This window comes from Moschus berezovskii, chromosome 8 (assembly GCF_049115385.1).
Source record: "Moschus berezovskii isolate FMDL1 chromosome 8, NW_MosBer_1.0, whole genome shotgun sequence".
NCBI lineage: Eukaryota > Metazoa > Chordata > Mammalia > Artiodactyla > Moschidae > Moschus > Moschus berezovskii.
Genome location: NC_142467.1, coordinates 58,613,850 through 58,631,335, shown reverse-complemented (window position 1 = coordinate 58,631,335; position 17,486 = coordinate 58,613,850). Strand labels below are relative to the sequence as shown.

Sequence of the window (17,486 nt, the reverse complement as noted above, 5' to 3'; positions counted from 1 at the left end):
CGCCGCTCGCGATTCTATGAATGGGTGGGCACAAGAGGCCCCGCGCGCGCATGCGCCGCGTTCCTTTTTTTATGAATGGGGGGCCGGAAAAGGACTTAACCCGTGATTGCTGGGGCTGGCTCTCGCTCCTCCAGGGGCCGTCGCTCTTTTACAAAGAGGGGTGGAGGTTGTCGTTGCTTTTTTTTTCTTTATGAATGGAGGGCGGCGGCGACTGCTGCAGCTGGTTCAGCTGCGCGGGCTGTACCCCCTCCCAGCCTGCGAGAGGAGGTAAAGGCCACCTTCACGCCACTGCGGACCTGGGTTGGAACCGTCCGTGTTGCTGGGGAGGGGGGTGGGGAGGGCGGGGGACACAGCGACCTCAGGATCCTGGGCTAAGAGCTGGGTGGGGGAGGACACACCTAGATCCAGGGATTCCTGCCCGCCGCAAGCAGTCAGAGGGCGGGGGAACGGGAGGACCCCTGGTAGGGGCCTTCTCTTTCTCTAGAGTAGGGGCGTCGGGGGAGAAGGGTCTTGAAGCTGTGTTTACCAAAAATTTTAAGAAAATGTCAAAGGTCCATATCAAAGAAGGGCGGAGTAGGGGGTTACTGAGTGAATCTGGTTCCATTCTTGAGGCTGAGTCTCCCTTGAATAAGTGCAGGCCACCCCTCCCCCACTTCTTGGGTGTGGACAGGGACTGGGCCGAGCCTCTTCGGGCCCTAGTACCCCCCGGAGTGGACTGGCTACTCAGCTAGAGACCTGGCTCTCGCCTGGCAGCGGCCCACTTCCTCCCGCCCCAGTGTAATGTCCGCAGTGTCCGGGCGTCCGCCCGCCCTCTGCTGCCCCGGCTAATTCTCCCCTCCACTCCCGCGCGTTTCGCAGCCCTCACGGGACGCAGGCCTGAGGAAGGCCACAGCCTTTTCTGCTGTAGGCGCCTCTCCCCAACCGCCCTGACTAGTGCCCCGCCGGAGAAGCGGGAGCGGTGCAGAATTGGCCAGGTGGATGGGTGGAGCCGTCTGCGCCAAGGATGCTGCTGGGGTGGCCGCGGGATTAAATAACAACAGGGCTCTTGAGCCGCAGAGGAAATGGAAATGGCCGGGATCTTTTCTTTGCAGTTAATGATGGGGCGTGTGGGGCGGGGGGGTGGTGGGAAGAGCCTCAGTCCCGGCGGGTGAAAAGAAAAGCCCCCGCCATTAGGCCCGACTCCGGGAAGGCGGGGAGCCCTCGCAGCAGGCCCAGCTCCGCCCAGGAACGGAGCAGGCTGTAGCCTCCGGGCAGTACGGTGTAGGGGGTGGCTTTGATGCAAGGATAAGGCTGGGCGATGGCCTGAATCCCCCTGAAAGGTTTATTTTGGTGGTGTTTTCGCTTCACCGGGAGGTGGTGAGGCTGACTTTTTCTTCCTACGCCACCATAGGACTGCGCTTGGCAGTTGTCAGTGGAGCAGATGCAAAGCTCCTAGCCCAGACCAGAGGTCTGGCCTTGGACTGGAACTGGGACCCAGGGGATCGGCAGAGGGAGAGACATTTTACAAATCCAGACCAGAGCCCAAGGTCACCGAGTCTAGGCTAAAATGGCTTCTCGCTAGTCAAATGCACCTGTGTAATGTGATTTACTTACTCATCTCCTGGGGGCAGAGCAGGCCCTCCGCTATGAAAGCTTAGTCTTCCTTTGAGGACCAAGATCTTACTGAATGCCAAGAGAAAAACACTTTACTAGGATAAGAGAGTATTTGACAGTCTTTCAGTTCTTTTCTTTACAGGCACCCAAGCTCAATATCCTTATTCCTATTTATCAGATGTAGAAATTCAGGCCAAGGGTCCTGCTCCTGATAAATGAAAGATTTACTAAATTGTGGTGCTGATTCCCTAGACCTTTGCAACCCGGAACTTTCTATCACCCCTTCTCCATATCACCAACCGTATCGTTCAGCCACTCAGTCAGTGTCCAGCTCTGTGACCCTGTGGACCGCAGCACGCCAGTCTTCCCTGTCCTTCACTATCTCCTGGAGCTTGCTCAAACTCATAATCACAAACCTAAAAACCTGTTTTTTGCAAGTCATTTAAGCATGTTAAACAAGGAAAGTTGGAGCAGTAATTTTCCAGCCAGTGGTTGCTCATGGCCTTGGTTAAACAATTAAAAGAATGAGAATAAAGAAATCCTTTCTGAACTCTATAAGAAAGTCAAGATGGGGGTGGGCAGCGGTGAGGGTGGGGGGCGGAGTTGTCCTGGGTTCTGTATTAGAGAAATTAGCCAAGAAACGTGTTCCTTTTCATTCCTGGTCTTTTTTCAGCTTTTCTAAAGGAGGAGTGAGGAGACCCCAGGTCTGGTGGGATGGTGGGTCCATAAAGGATACCTGTTCTGAACTGGGAGGAGCCTCTGATGCCTGAGTGGACTGTGACTCAGTGTCTGGGAGGGCACTGAGGACCATATTCCACTGTTCCTGGAAACGTGAAGAGTGGAGAGGTTTGGGAGTTACTCATGAGAGATCCATCCATTCATTCATTCAGTCATATATTCTGTGCTGCGGCCTGCCCTGACTCTGGGGACTTGGTCGTGAGGGACAGAGAGCCCTCCCTGCCCTCCTGAAGCTCGCAATTTGGGGAGAAGGCAGACTATGCAATTTGAGTCTATGATAAGTGCCAAGAGGGAGATGTAGCAAGATCTGAGGGTACGTGGAGAGCCAGGAAGGATCTGATTTTAATTTGGCATGGTGGTGAGGGGGTCAGGTCTCTTTCTCATAAAGTGGTTATGAGTTGGGACTTGGAGACAGGGAAGGAGTGATCTGAAGGAGGGTGAGGAGACAGGCAGAGGGGGCCCAGCGGGGAAAGAGAGGTGGATGGTTGCCTGGGGAAGGCCTCATTAAGTTGCCTCCAGGAGGCCTCTGTGGCCACAGCTTGGCGAGCAGGGTTGAGATCAGCCTGGAGTTCAGATAGTGTCCTCTTCAGGTTTTAAGCAGGGTCCCTACACACTCTAATTTGTGTGTTAATACTAGCCGGAGGAGAGGGGAGAGAATGAAAGATGGTGGGGGAATGCTAGACATCTGTGCCTTCCTGGTTTGATGGTACCACCTTCATTCTTTAGATTGAGTGGCAGGTAGACCTGTGCTGGATTTTTTTTTTTTTCCCTACTTCCTGGGACTTTGTTCAATTCCCCAGGTATAACTTTCCTGCTAGAGGTGGATCCTAACAGCCCTGCATTTCTACCTACACAATTATAGTCCTTTCACCCTAACACAGGTGTAAACATCTTCACCCCTACTGGATTGTGTCCAGAGTCCAGTGGCTTCAGTTCTGTGCTTTGTCCTTTTATTAAAATGGGAGCTGAGTACAATGGTAGTGAGGAGAGGCAGGAATTCCCATTCAGTGCCACACATTTATGGGGAACCTACTGTATGCCATTCCTGTGCTTGACCTGTTTTCATATGTCATGGTGCTTCAAAAAAACTGTGCTCTGGGTCTTATCTTCTCTCTTTTTCAGATAAGAAGTCAGAGGCTCTGTTTTAATTATTTATTAATTTCACAAAACATTATTATAGACTTCTTGTGCATCAGGTGTTGGGTTTACAGTGATGAAACAGATAGATGCTATTTTTACCCACATAGAGCTTACTGTCAGTGGTGACACCATGGTGTCATCCTTTATCTTCATCAGCAACCTCATTTGTGTTTTCAGTTGACTTTTTTCAACCTTATATCAAATAGGAAGCCCTGGAACCAAGCCCCCAACACAAATAGATGACCTGCCCCCACCTATAATAGAAACTCTGGAACTGCTATTATTTATATAGTCAGGAGGGGAGACAGATGTTAAAAAATAATAATTTGTTTGTTTCAAAGGATGATTTAATTACAGTAAACATCAGTGATCTGAGAGTACAGAAAGCAAAGGAAGGCCCTGGGGGCCCTGGCGATGCTTTCCTGCATCTCGCATCTGCAGGAAGCCGACTCAGCCAGGCGAGGGGTGGCAGAAGTCCCAGGAGCAGGAAGGAGCCATGCGGAGTGGTCCTGCAAGCTAAGATAGCCGGGACAACATGTCAGACCTAAGGTGAGAACTCTGTTCTGGCACTAGCCCCTAGGGTTTCTGGCTCAGTGTATTGAGATGTTTTGAAGCCTGGAAAGTTTGAAAGACAGATGTACAAACATTGACCACAGGCTGCTGGGATTCAGTTCCACCCTTACAAGCTCCACAGCCTTGGACAAGTTAGCTAAACTTTATGTGCCTCTCTTTCATATGACAGAGTTTCTTTCTCATATGAAAACTAGTTCAGTTCAGTTCAGTTGCTCAGTCGTGTCCGACTCTGCGCGACCCCATGAATCACAGCACGCCAGGCCTCCCTGTCCATCACCAACTCCCGAAGTTCACTCAAACTCATGTCCACAGAGTCGGTGATGCCATCCAGCCATCTCATTCTCGGTCGTCCCCTTCTCCTCCCGCCCCCAACCTTTCCCAGCATCAGACTCTTTTTCAGTGAGTCAAGTCATCGCATGAGGTGGCCAAAGTACTGCAGTTTCAGCTTTAGCATCAGTCCTTCCAATGAACACCCAGGATTGATCTCCTTTAGAATGGACTGGTTGGATCTCCTTGCAGTACAAGGGACTCTCAAGAGTCTTCTCCAGCACCACAGTTCAAAAGCATCAATTCTTCGGCGATCAGCCTTCTTCACAGTCCAACTCTCACATCCATACATGACCACTGGAAAAACCATAGCCTTGACTAGACAGACCTTTGTTGGCAAAGTAATGTCTCTGCTTTTTAATATACTATCAAGGTTGGTCATAACTTTCCTTCCAAGGAGTAAGTGTCTTTTAATTTCATGGCTACAGTCAGCATCTGCAGTGATTTTGGAGCCCAAAACCCAAAAAGGCCTGAGTGGACCTTGAATGGAATAATGCTCATAGAGCACTTAGGATAACCCCTGGCACATTCTGAGTGCTAAATATACATTTTGATGATTATTCAACATATCCAACCATTCTAATGTAGGGAGTGAGTTAGAATTTAAATAGAAGCCTATTTATCTGGGTGCATCAAAACCTCAGAAAAACACCCTAAAATGCAAACAAAGTTTTCTCTATCAACACAGAGTTCAAAGGGTCATACTGTGCTGTCGTCGCTGCTTTAACTAATACAGTTTTTATAGGACAAAAGTTATATTTTTAACTGTGTGTCTGGGTATCTTAAATAGTTTGCAAAAAAGTTGATTTTAGATGTTTGGCTTTAGGTAGTAGCAGATCCTGTAATATGCTGGGAATGATGGCTCTCATATCAGTATTGGGATGGGGATTGTTAAACATTTGGTGACTTTACATAATTCTTAATCTCTTCAAATCTCTATTGTGAAAAAGGAGATAGTCATAGTATCTGCTTCAGGGGGTTATGATGAGCCCTAAAAGGCATGATATTCTTCAAGCAATCCAGCTCAGAGCCAAGTGCGCAAGTAGTTTTGAGATCCTCTCATTGCTCTGTTTAACAGAGAAGTTTTGAAGATTTTAGTTTGGTTACGATAATACAGGTCACTAGTCTCCTCTTCCCCATTTCCCCATTCTTCCTTCACGACTGTCCAAGAACAGGGCTGTGGAAGGCTATGCAAAAGAAGCTTTCCTAAACTTCAGATAGTCCAGAGTGGTTTCCTCATAGGTGTGACTGTAAAGTCAGAATTGTATCATTTTAACTTTGGCTAACTGAATCAAGATTTCTATGAATATATTTAAATGGCACAGTTCAAATTTGCATTAGTTCAGGTTCACTTACAATGAAGCACACTGCTCATTTCAGATGTGGGAGCTAAATCCAGAGCAACCATTGAGAATAGTAAGTAGGAAGTGAAGAAGAAAAAGAAAAAAAATGAGTAGCTCTCTTGGTCCTTGCTTGCAAATCACAGAAATTCCCTGGTAATCTTGAAAAACTCAGCTGATTTTGTTGTTCAGTTGCTCAGTCATATCTGACTCTTTGCAACCCCATGGATTGCAGCACGCCAGGTTTCCCTGTCCTTCACCATCTCCCAGAGTTTGCTCAAACTCATGTCCATTGATGCAGTGGTGCAGTTAATACCTCCTAAGTGTCTTTATAAGACAGAATGGGGACCCTGAGAGAAACACAGGGATAAGGAACAGATATCTGGACTCTGGAGGGGTCAGCAACTTTTTGGAGGCTGATCTTGGCTTTCATGTCTCTTGAGAGAAATTGGAGCTGCATCCACCTTTCCATCTTGACAGTGTGCTTTGGGCCATCGTTTGTCCCTTGGCCTCACGCCACTTCATTTGGTCAGTCATTCATTGTTCATTCATTCAGCCAATATTTAAGCAGCTTCTAGGTACTAGGTGCCATCCTGGGCCCTAAGGGTACAACAGTGAATAAGTTGTAGGAATCTCCTGCTCTCATATACCTTAGTCTAATGAGGAAAGCAAATATTAAAAAATAAACACCCAAATAATAACATAATTTCAGAGGTTGATCAAATCCATGAAGGGAATGTGACAGTGATGAAAGGAAAGATCTTTAGGGAGGTCAGAGAATGCCTCTCTGAGAAATCTAAAGGCTGAGGAGCAGGCACCTTGCAGATGTCCAGGAAGAAGGTCACTTAGAGTGCAAAGAGTAGGTCCGTGGTGACCTGATGTGTTGTAAGAACAATGACGCCTTGAGCCTTAGGCTGGAGTGGTTCCTTCATCTCTGCCTGAGGACGTCCTGGCCTCCTCTAGCTGACTTGCACCACACCAGGGCTGGCTGGACTCTGGACTCGAGTACAAGGCCAAGTGCACCAGCCTCAGGCCCTGGGGAAGAATTTATAACTATCCTGAACCTGTTTGCTGCTGCTGCTGCTGCTAAGTCACTTCAGTCGTGTCCGACTCTGTGCGACCCCATAGACGGCAGCCCACCAGGCTCCCCCGTCCCTGGGATTCTCCAGGCAAGAACACTGGAGTGGGTTGCCATTTCCTTCTCCAATGTGTGAAAGTGAAAAGTGAAAGTGAAGTCGCTCAGTCGTGTCCGACTCGTAGCGACCCCATGGACTGCAGCCTACCAGGCTCCTCCATCCATGGGATTTTCTAGGCAAGAGTACTGGAGTGGCTTGCCATTCATTGCCTTCTCCCCTGAACCTGTTTACCCCCTGCCAAAGAGCCCTTGGAAGGCACAAGCTCTTTCTCATAACTAGTTTTTACAGAACTGTGTACAAAGCAGTTCAACTGGGCAGGATTTTTTTTTTTTCATAAGTAATTCTTTCATTAAAGTATAACATTTTAGTTGAACCATATGAAATTGCTAATATTCAGTGACTTTTCATGGACAAAGTAGCATTTCATATGATTCAACATAAATAATTTTACAACATAAAAGTGTACAAAATCAGAAGTGTATATATAACTGAATGAATTTTCACAAAGCAAACACCTCCATAGAACTAGCATCCAGGTCTAGAAACTACATTACCTGATTCAGGAAGCCCCACTCACACTCTTCCCATCCCAAATGACCACTGGGCCCCACCTGCACCCCCAAGGTAGTCACTATTTTGACTTTTAGCAACATAAATTAATGTAGTCTATTTTAAAAACCTTTCTTTAAAGGGAACTGTATAGTGGATACTTTTTTCTTGGTGAGATTCATTCATGTTATTGCATATAGTTGTGTTTTCTTTTTTGCTGCTGTATAATATTCCATTTTATGATTATACTATGTTTATTCATTCTATTTGATGGACATTTAGGTTGTTCCAAGCGTTTGATTTTAAGAATGTTCCTTCTGTGAACATTCTCGTACATGGCTTTTTGTTGGACAGATGTTTGTGTATCTGTACCTATAAACTAAGGACTGAGTCATTGTTAGTATTTCCAAACAGTTATCCAAAGTGACTGTACCAGTTCATACTCTCTGAACTGATTTAATCAATGCCTCTTTACTGTCTAGCTCTTAATCCAGGCTGCATGTAAAGAATGAAAACAGGAGTAGTAGTGGGGAGGATACAAGACATGATTCATGGGATGAATCCCAGGCCTAGGGCCATTACCATGCATGGGTAAAGTCAATCAAGTCAGAGAACAGGATGTAATGATTCAGAACACAAGTCCAGGAGGAAGTAGGCCTGGGTAAGATTGTTACTCATTGCCTCTATTTACTCATTGTCTCTGTGACCTTGGACAAGCCACCCAATGTCATTAAGCCTCAGGTCCTTCATTGACAAAATGGTGTAGGTATAATATCTTACAGGGTCTTTCACCCTTTTTTTTTAACTTGAGAAATGTTTGTGGAAGGCCTGATACATGCTGGGCTCTGTTCTGGCCACTGAGAATTCAAGACTGAACAAGATAGATAAGACTTTGCTATCATGGAGTGTATGTTCTAGTTAAGACAGACACATAGTAGTGAAGCAAACAAAAAATTAATATAATTTCAAATAGTGATACTTGCTATGGAGGTCATAAAATGGTACGGTGATGGAGCTGTGGGGTGGGCGGGGTAAGGGAGTCAGGGAGGTAGTGACTGAGGTGAGACCCAAATGACCAGCAGGAGGAACCCATGTAGATCTGAGGGATGAGCACTTCAGGCAGAAGGGTTAGTTGGTGCATCAGTGATAAGGTAGGAACAAGCTTGACATCTGTGAGTTGTGAAAGGAAGGTTCATGCTGCTAGAACCGACTGAGGGGGGAGACCATTTAGTGTAAAACAGCAGAAATCATTCATGTAGGGCCTTGAAGGCTATGATAAGGAGTTTGCATTTTATTTTGGTATCAGTAGGAGTCACTGAAGGGTTTTAAGCAGGAGATCAACCTGAGTTCATTTATGTGAAGATTAAGAGATACTACATATATGTATACATGTATAAAGAACAGCACAGTCTTGTCACAGAGTGGTGTTCACTACATGTTCGCTAACTAAATGGTGTTCACTAACTAAATGTTAGTTGCTGCTACTGCTCTTATTGCTATTTACTGATGCTCTTTAAGAACCTAAAAGCATTCATCCTTGTTGAAGATGAGGAAGCTGAGGCATACAGCCATTACCGTTCATGCGTAAAGTCAATCAAATCAGAGAACAATGCAAGGAAATGCTTTTTGTCCCTTTCCCAAATGGGAATTTTGAGGCAGAGGATTTTCTCTGTAGTTAGCCATTGGTCTGGAGCCAACCAAACTCAGCTCCATCAGCCCCACTGTGCCAAAATGCCCAGAGTTCAGTCAGTTGGGTGCCACTGACTGTGGCCTTGGACACCATTTAGGGCCCTGGGAAAGGCTCATGGTTGACTGTTCAATCCATCTGCCTTAGCTCTGGGTCTGATGGACCAAGAGTAGAGAGGCACTCCCTATTATCCACCTTGAGTGCCCACCAGGTTTACTGAGATGCCATCTACTGCCCTGGCTTGAAGACTCTCCCACCATGTTCTTGCTATGTATTCCGAAAAAAATTTTTGAAGGAAGCTGCCTTCAGTTCTGACAGAAATGGCAAGTAAATAATCTGTGAATGAATGAACGCAAATTTAACGAAATTGGGCAAAACTTCTTAGGGTATATAACACTTATTTCTGTGCAAAGTGCCCTTCTTTTAGGATATTTTCTTTTTTTATTCATCAATATATATTGAGCTTCTGCTAGATGCCAAGTGCCACACACTGCACAGTAGTGAGCAAAAGGGTGCCTTTCTTGCCCTCATGGAGCTTCCAGTGTAGTGGAACATACATACATCAAACAACTGCACAAATACGAATTGCTGTTCAGTTGCTAAGTCTTGTCCAGCTCTTTGCAACCCTATGAGCTTGCAGTCCAAGGGACTCTCAAGAGTCTTCTCCAGCACGAAAGTTCAAAAGCATCAGTTTTTAGTACTCAGTCTTCTTTATGGTCCAGCTTTCACATCCATATGTGACTACTGGAAAAACAACAGCTTTGACTATATGGACCTTTGTTGGCCAAGTGATGTCTCTGCTTTTTAATACACTGTCTAGGTTTGTCATAGCTAGTCTTCTAGGAAGCAAGTGGCTTTTAGTTTTGTGGCTGCAGTCACCGTCAACAGTGCTTTTGGAGCCTAAGAAAATGAAATTTGACACTGTTTCCATATTTTCCCTATCTACTTGCCATGAAGTGATGGGACAAGATGCCATGATTTTAGTTTTCTGAATGTTGACTTTTAAGCCAACTTTTTCACTCTTCTCTTTCATCAAGAGACTCTTTTAGTTCCTCTTTAGTTTCTTCCATTAAAGTGCTATCATTTGCATATCTGAGGTTATTGATAGTTCTCATGGAAATCTTCATTCCAGCTTGTGCTTCATCAAATCGGGCATTTCACATGATGTACTCTGCATATAAGTTAAATAAGCAGGGTGACAACATGCAGCCTTGACATACTCCTTTCCCAATTTTGAACCAGTCCATTGAATAGAAAATTACAATAGTGGTTAAGTGCTCTTCAGGAGAGAGATTAATGTCCTGAAGGTATATCATGAAGGTGGGGTTTTGGGAAAGTTCCTCTAGTAAGTGACACTTGAGCTCAGCCCCAAAAGATGAGTGGGGATGAGTGGGTTTAGAGGGTAGAGTGAGAAGTATTGTATGCAGAGAACAGCACGTGGAAAGCTCCTGAAGTGGGAAGGAACATGCTTGGTGAAGCCAAGAATATAAGAGAAGGCCATTGTGACTAAAAAGCTGAAAGAGAGGTAGACTCTGGTCCCAGAAAAAGCTGGAGATAAGGCACAGAGGACAGATCACAAAAGGCTTCTGAGGCTCTGTGAAGGCGGTTTTAACCTCAAGGACTGTGAGGTTCTCTTAAAAGACTCTAAGCTGTAGATGTGTGTGAGTGCATGCGTTAGGGAGTACGTCACTCTGGCCACAGTGTGGAAGATGGATCGGAAGGAGCCAGTATGGGTTCTCGTAACTGCCCAGCTCTCCTTCGCCTTTCAGTCCTGGAGGGGATAACAGAGCCCTATGTTTTCTAGTTCCAGGGTGTTGCACTTATCCCTCTGGTTTCCTTATATTATACCCGATTGTTTGCCATTAGTTCCTTTATCAAACACTTGTCACATGACCACATTTGTTCTGGTTGACTTTATGGAAAAGTTGCATATGGATAAAGCAGGAAGAAACTTTCAGTTCAGTTCAGTTGCTCAGTCGTGTCTGACTCTGTGACCCTGTGGACTGCAGCATGCCAGGCTTCCCTGTCCATCACCAACTCTCGGAGCTTACTCAAACTCATGTCCATTGAATTGGTGATGTCATCCAACCATCTCATCCTCTGATGTCTCCTTTGCCTCCTGCCTTCAATCGTTCCCAGCATCAGGGTCTTTTCCAGTGAGTCAGTTCTTTGCCTCATGTGGCCAAAGTATTGGGGCTTCAGCTGCAGCATCAGTCCTTCCAGTGAATATTCAGGGTTGATTTCCTTTAGGATTGACTGGTTGGATCTCCTTGCAGTCCAAGGGACTCTCAAGAGTCTTCTCCAACACCACAGTTCGAAAGCCAGATCTAATCCCTTGAATCTATTTTTCACTTCCACTGTATAATCGTAAGGGATTTGATTTAGGTCATACCTGAATGGTCTAGTGGTTTTCCCTACTTTCTTCAATTTAAGTCTGAATTTGGCAATAAGGAGTTCATGATCTGAACCTCAGTCAACTACTGGTCCTGTTTTTGCTGACTGTATAGAGCTTCTCCATCTAGAAGAAACTTTAGCAGCTCCTTAACCTAGATCTTTTACTTGTAATACGCCTGTATTACTGGATTTTGTTTTTTAGCCATTCGGACAACCTTTGTCTTTTCAATGCAGAGCAAAATATTTCAGTCAGAGTGAATGTATGTAAGAGCTGAAGATTATTGAATTAGTTAGATTTCTTTCTATCTTATTTTGTGCTGTTTGTGCTGGGTGTATGTGTGTGTTTAAGACATAATTTTTTTAGCGCAATTTTAGATTTGTAACAACATGGAAAGGAAGGTACAGAAGTTCCTATATACCCCATCCCTACACATAAATAATTTCACCTATGTCCTAGTTTTTATTTTTGTTTTTTCCTTCTGCTTTCTTATATTTTTACAGATTGAATTTTTTAATACCCCATTTTTTCCCCATTGATTGCCATGGAAGTTACAGTATTTATTCTTTTAGTGGGTCCTCTAGATATTTAAATTTTAATCAGAATTTTTAACTTCTAAAACAAAACAGTGTATGCTGTGCTCAGTTGTGTCTGACTCTTTGCAACCCTTTGGACTGTGCCCACTATGCTCCTCTGTCCACGAGATTTTTAGGCACGAATACTGGGGTGTGTTGCCATTTCCTCCTCCAGAGGATCTTCCCAACCGAGGGACAGAACCCACATCTGCATCTCCTGCACTGCAGGCAGGTTCTTCACTACTGAGCCATCCGGGAAGCCCAAATAAAGCAATAAAGGACCTTAAACTACTTTAACGTAAGCCCCTTCCCCTCTCATCATTTATTTCCTGTTACGGACCAATGTTTTCATTCTGTCTTTTTTTCCAGGATAGATGAGATATCGTTGTTTTTTTATGCAATCAAATGTTGTTCATTGGTGGCTTACAGAATCACCAATCTCTCTGCTCACAGTTCCTTTTTAAAATTAATTAATTTAAAATTTTTGGCTGTGCTGGGTCTTTGTTGCTGTGCACAGGCTTCTCACTGCAGGGTTTCTCTTGTTAGGGAGCACAGGCTTCAGTAATTGTGGCATACAATTAGTTGCCCCACAGGATGTGGAATCTTCATGGGGCAGAGATCGAACCTGTGTCTTCTGCATTGGCAAGCAGATTCTAAACCACTGGACCAACAGGGAAGTCTCCACAGTTCTTTTTGTAAGAGTATCCACCTGAGATTGCCTTCTTTTTGCCTAAAATCATCCTTCAGTGTTTCCTTCAGTGAGGGTCTATTGGTAATAAATTCTATTAGTTTTTGTGAGTTTGAAAATGACTTTCTTTTACTCTTGGGTACTTCCCTGGTGGCTCAACTGGTAAAGAATGTCTGCAATGCAGGAGACCCTGGTTTGATTCCTGAGTTGGGAAGATCCCCTGGAGAAGGGAATGGCTACCCTCTCCACTATTCTGGCCTGGAGAATTCAGGTTGTAAAGAGTTGAACATGACTGAGCAACTTTCACGTCTTTCACTCTTATATTTAAGTTCTTGAATGAAATTCTCGATTGCCAATTATTTTATCTCAGTACCTTGAAGATACTGTTCTGGCTTCTACTGTGGCTGCTGGGAAGTCTGTGGTCAGTCTAATTGTAGTTTCTTTTTTATTGATCTGTACTTGTCCCTGGCCCTCTGCAGTTTTCACTTTGCTGTTACTGCACGTGAGTATATTTTTATTTATGCTTGGAATTTCTGGATCCAGAGTTTGGTGTCTTACAACATGCTGGAAAAATTCTCAGCAGGACCAGCACTAGTGTATAGCCAGTGACATGCCTAGAGCCTCGGATGTAAGGAAGTGCTCATTTTTGAGTTTGGGCAAAGGCAGGACTGGCTCTGAGAGTGATTGTCTAAACTAAAGTGCCTGAGGTCCCTCAGTCAACTCCTCTAGTTCTTGTGTTGACTCTGCAAATACCTCTTCTTCCTTATTCTTTCCTTTACTTTCTGCTGTAAATACAATTAAATACATATTAGACCATTGTATTCTACTCTCCAGTGTCACATATGTAGTTATTTTATTCTTTGTCTCTTTGTATCCCTGGTCACTTTCTAGATTTCTTTAGATTCATCTTCTAATAAATGAATTCTGCCTTTTTTGTTCAGTTGCTCAGTCACGTCCGACTCTTTGCAACCCCATGGACTGCAGCACAACAAACTTCTCTGTCCATCAGCAACTCCCAGAGTTTACTCAAACTTATGTCCATTGAGTCGATGATGCCATCCAACCATCTCATTCTCTGTCATCCCCTTTGCCTACTGTCCTTAGTCTTTCCCAGCATCATGGTCTTTTCCAGTGAGTCAGCTCTTCATATCAGGTGACCAGAGTATTGGAGCTTCCGCTTCAGCATTAGTCCTTCCAATGAGTATTCCTTTAGGATTGACTGGATTGACCTTGGTGCAGTCCAAGGGACTCTCAAAAGTCTCCTCTAGCACCACAGTGTGGAGAAGGCAATGGCAAGCCACTCCAGTACTCTTGCCTAGAAAATCCCATGGATGGAGGAGCCTGGTAGGCTGCAGTCCATGGGGTCGCTAAGAGTCAGACATGACTGAGCGACTTCACTTTCACTTTTCACTTTCACACACTGGAGAAGGAAATGGCAACCCACTCCAGTGTTCTTGCCTGGAGAATCCCAGGGACGGGGGAGCCTGGTGGGCTGCTGTCTATGGGGTCGCACAGAGTCGGACACGACTGAAGTGACTTAGCAGCAGCACCACAGTTCGAAGGCATCAATTCTTCGGTGCTCAGGCTTTTTTACTGTCCAGCTCTCACATGCAAACATGACTACTGGAAAAACCATAGCCTTTAACAATATCTAATCTGCTATGTGAGACGCGAGATACGCCGGCCCCGGCGGCGCAGACGCGGGAGACGCCAGCCCGGGTGGCGCAGACGCGCGAGAGACGCCGGCCCCAGCGGTGCAGAGGCGGGAGACGCCGCCCGGGCGCAACCGACCACGCAAAGAGGCGGCAGAGAGGAGCTATCCCACGTCCAATAGGCGGTGGCTGCGCGGGCGCAGGAGGGCAGAGAGGAGCTACTCCACGTTCAAGGTCGGGGGCGGCCTTGAGGAGATACCCCTTGTCCAAGGTAAGATGCAGCGGCTGTGCTTTCTTGGAGCAGCTGTGAAGAGATATCCCACGCCCAAGGTAAGAGAAACCTAAATAAGACGTAAGTATTGCGAGGGGGCATCAGAGGGCAGACACAGGAAACTAGTCGATCTGATTGCATGGACCACAGCCGAATGTGGTCGACTGGAGAAGGGAATGGCAAACCACTTCAGTATACTTGCCTTGAGAACCCCATGAACAGTAACAAAGGACAAAATGATAGGATACTGAATGAGGAATTCCCCAGGTCGGTAGGTGCCCAGTATGCTACTGGATATCAGTGGAGAAGTAACTCTTGAAGGGATGGAGCCAAAGCAAAACCAATACCCAGTTGTGGATGTGACCGGTGATAGAAGCAAGGTCCGGTGCTGTAAAGAGCAATATTGCATAGGAACCTGGAATGTTAGGTCCATGAATCAAGGCAAATTGGAAGTGGTCAAACAGGAGATGGCAAGAGTGAATGTCGACATTCTAGGAATCAGTGAACTAAAATAAAATGGACTGGAGTGGGTGAATTTAACTCAGATGACCATTATATTTACTACTGTGGGCAGGAATCCCTTAGAAGAAATGGAGTAGCCATCATAGTCAGCAAGAGTCTGAAATGCACTACTTGGATGCAATCTTAAAAACGACAGAATGATTTCTGTTCATTTCCAAGGCAAACCATTCAATATTACAGTAATCCAAGCCTATGCCCCAACCAGTAATGCTTAAGAAGCCAAAGTTGAACGGTTCTATGAAAACCTACAAGACCTTTTAGAACTAACACCCAAAAAAGATGTCCTTTTCATTATAGGGGACTGGAATGCGAAAGTAGGAAGTCAAGAAACACCTGGAGTAACAGGCAAATTTGGCCTTGAAGCACGGAATGAAGCAGGACAAAGGCTAATAGAGTTTTGCCAAGAGAATGCACTGGTCATAGCAAACACCCTCTTCCAACAACACAAGAGAAGACTCTACACATGGACTTCACCAGATGGTCAACACCGAAATCAGATTGATTATATTCTTTGCAGCCAAAGATGGAAAAGCTCTATACAGTTAGCAAAAACAAGACCAGGAGCTGACTGTGGTTCAGATCATGAACTCCTTATTGCCAAATTCAGACTTAAATTGAAGAAACTGGGGAAAACCAGTAGACCATTCAGATATGACCTAAATCAAATCCCTTATGATTATACAGTGGAAGTGAGAAATAGATTTAAGGGACTAGATCTGATAAAGTCCCTGATGAACTGTGGACGGAGGTTCGTGACACTGTACAGAAGACAGGGATCAAGAACATCCCCATGGAAAAGAAATGAAAAAACGCAAAATGGCCGTCTGAGGAGGCCTTACAACTAGCTGTGAAAATAAGAGATGCGAAAAGCAAAGGAGAAAAGGAAAGACAGAAGCATCTGAATGCAGAGTTCCAAAGAATAGCAAGGAGAGATAAGAAAGCCTTCCTCAGCGATCAATGCAAAGAAATAGAGGAGAACAACAGAATAGGAAAAACAAGAGATCTCTTCAAGAAAATTACAGATACCAAGGGAACATTTCATGCAAAGATGGGCTCGATAAAGGACAGAAATGGTAGGAACCTAACAGAAGCAGAAGATATTAAGAAGAGGTGGCAAGAATACACAGAAGCTGTACAAAAAATATCTTCACGACGAAGATAATCATGATGGCATGATCACTCACCTAGAGCCAGACATCTTGGAATGTGAAGTCAGGTGGGCCTTAGGAAGCATCACTACGAACAAAGCTAGTGGAGGTGATGGAATTCCAGTTGAGCTATTTCAAATCCTGAAAGATGATGCTGTGAAAGTGCTGCACTCAATATGCCAGCAAATTTGGAAAACTCAGAAGTGGCCACAGGACTGGGAAAGGTCAGTTTTCATTCCATTCCCAAAGAAAGGCAATGCCAAAGAATGCTCAAACTACCACACAATTGCACTCATCTCACACGCTAGTAAAGTCATGCTCAAAATTCTCCAAGCCAGACTTTAGCAATACATGAACCGTGAACTTCCAGATGTTCAAGCAGGTTTTAGAAAAGGCAGAGGTACCAGAGATAAAATTGCCAACATCCGCTGGATCATGGAAAAAGCAAGAGAGTTCCAGAAAACCATCTATTTCTGCTTCATTGACTATGCCAAAGCCTTTGACTGTGTGGATCACAATAAACTGGAACATTCTGAAAGAGATGGGAATCCCAGACCACATGACCCGCCTCTTGAGAAACCTGTATGCAGGTCAGGAAGCAACAGTTAGAACTGGACATGGAACAACAGACTGGTTCCAAATAGGAAAAGGAGTACGTCAAGGCTGTATATTGTCACCTTGCTTATTTAACTTATATGCAGAGTACATCATGAGCAACGCTGGGCTGGAAGAAGCACAAGCTGGAACCAAGATTGCTGGGAGAAATATCAATAACCTCAGATATGCAGATGACACTACCTTTATGGCAGAAAGTGAAGAGGAACTCAAAAGCCTCTTGATGAAAGTGAAAGAGGAGAGTGAAAAGGTTGGCTTGAAGCTCAGCATTCAGAAAACAAAGATCATGGCATCTGGTCCCATCACTTCATGGGAAATAGATGGAAAAACAGTGGAAACAGTGTCAGACTTTATTTTTGTGGGCTCCAAAATCACTGTGGATGCTGATTGCAGCCATGAAATTAAAAGACGCTTACTCCTTGAAGGAGAGTTATGACCAACCTAGATAGCATATTAAAAAGCAGAGACATTACTTTGCCAACCAAGGTCCGTCTAGTCAAGGCTATGGTTTTTCCCGTGGTCATGTATGGATGTGAGAGT

At 45.0% G+C, this 17,486-nt stretch overlaps 1 long non-coding RNA gene across 1 annotated transcript in view; it reads left to right on the top strand.

The window, feature by feature from the left end:
• The first annotated feature begins 121 nt into the window (after nucleotides 1–121).
• LOC148777065 (uncharacterized) overlaps nucleotides 122–17,486 on the top strand; it is a 29,370-nt gene continuing 12,005 nt past the window's right edge. Inside the window, exons 1-2 of the long non-coding RNA XR_016038027.1 lie at nucleotides 122–267; nucleotides 3,813–4,020. This is a non-coding gene — a long non-coding RNA (uncharacterized LOC148777065). The remainder of the gene's footprint in view (nucleotides 268–3,812; nucleotides 4,021–17,486) is intronic.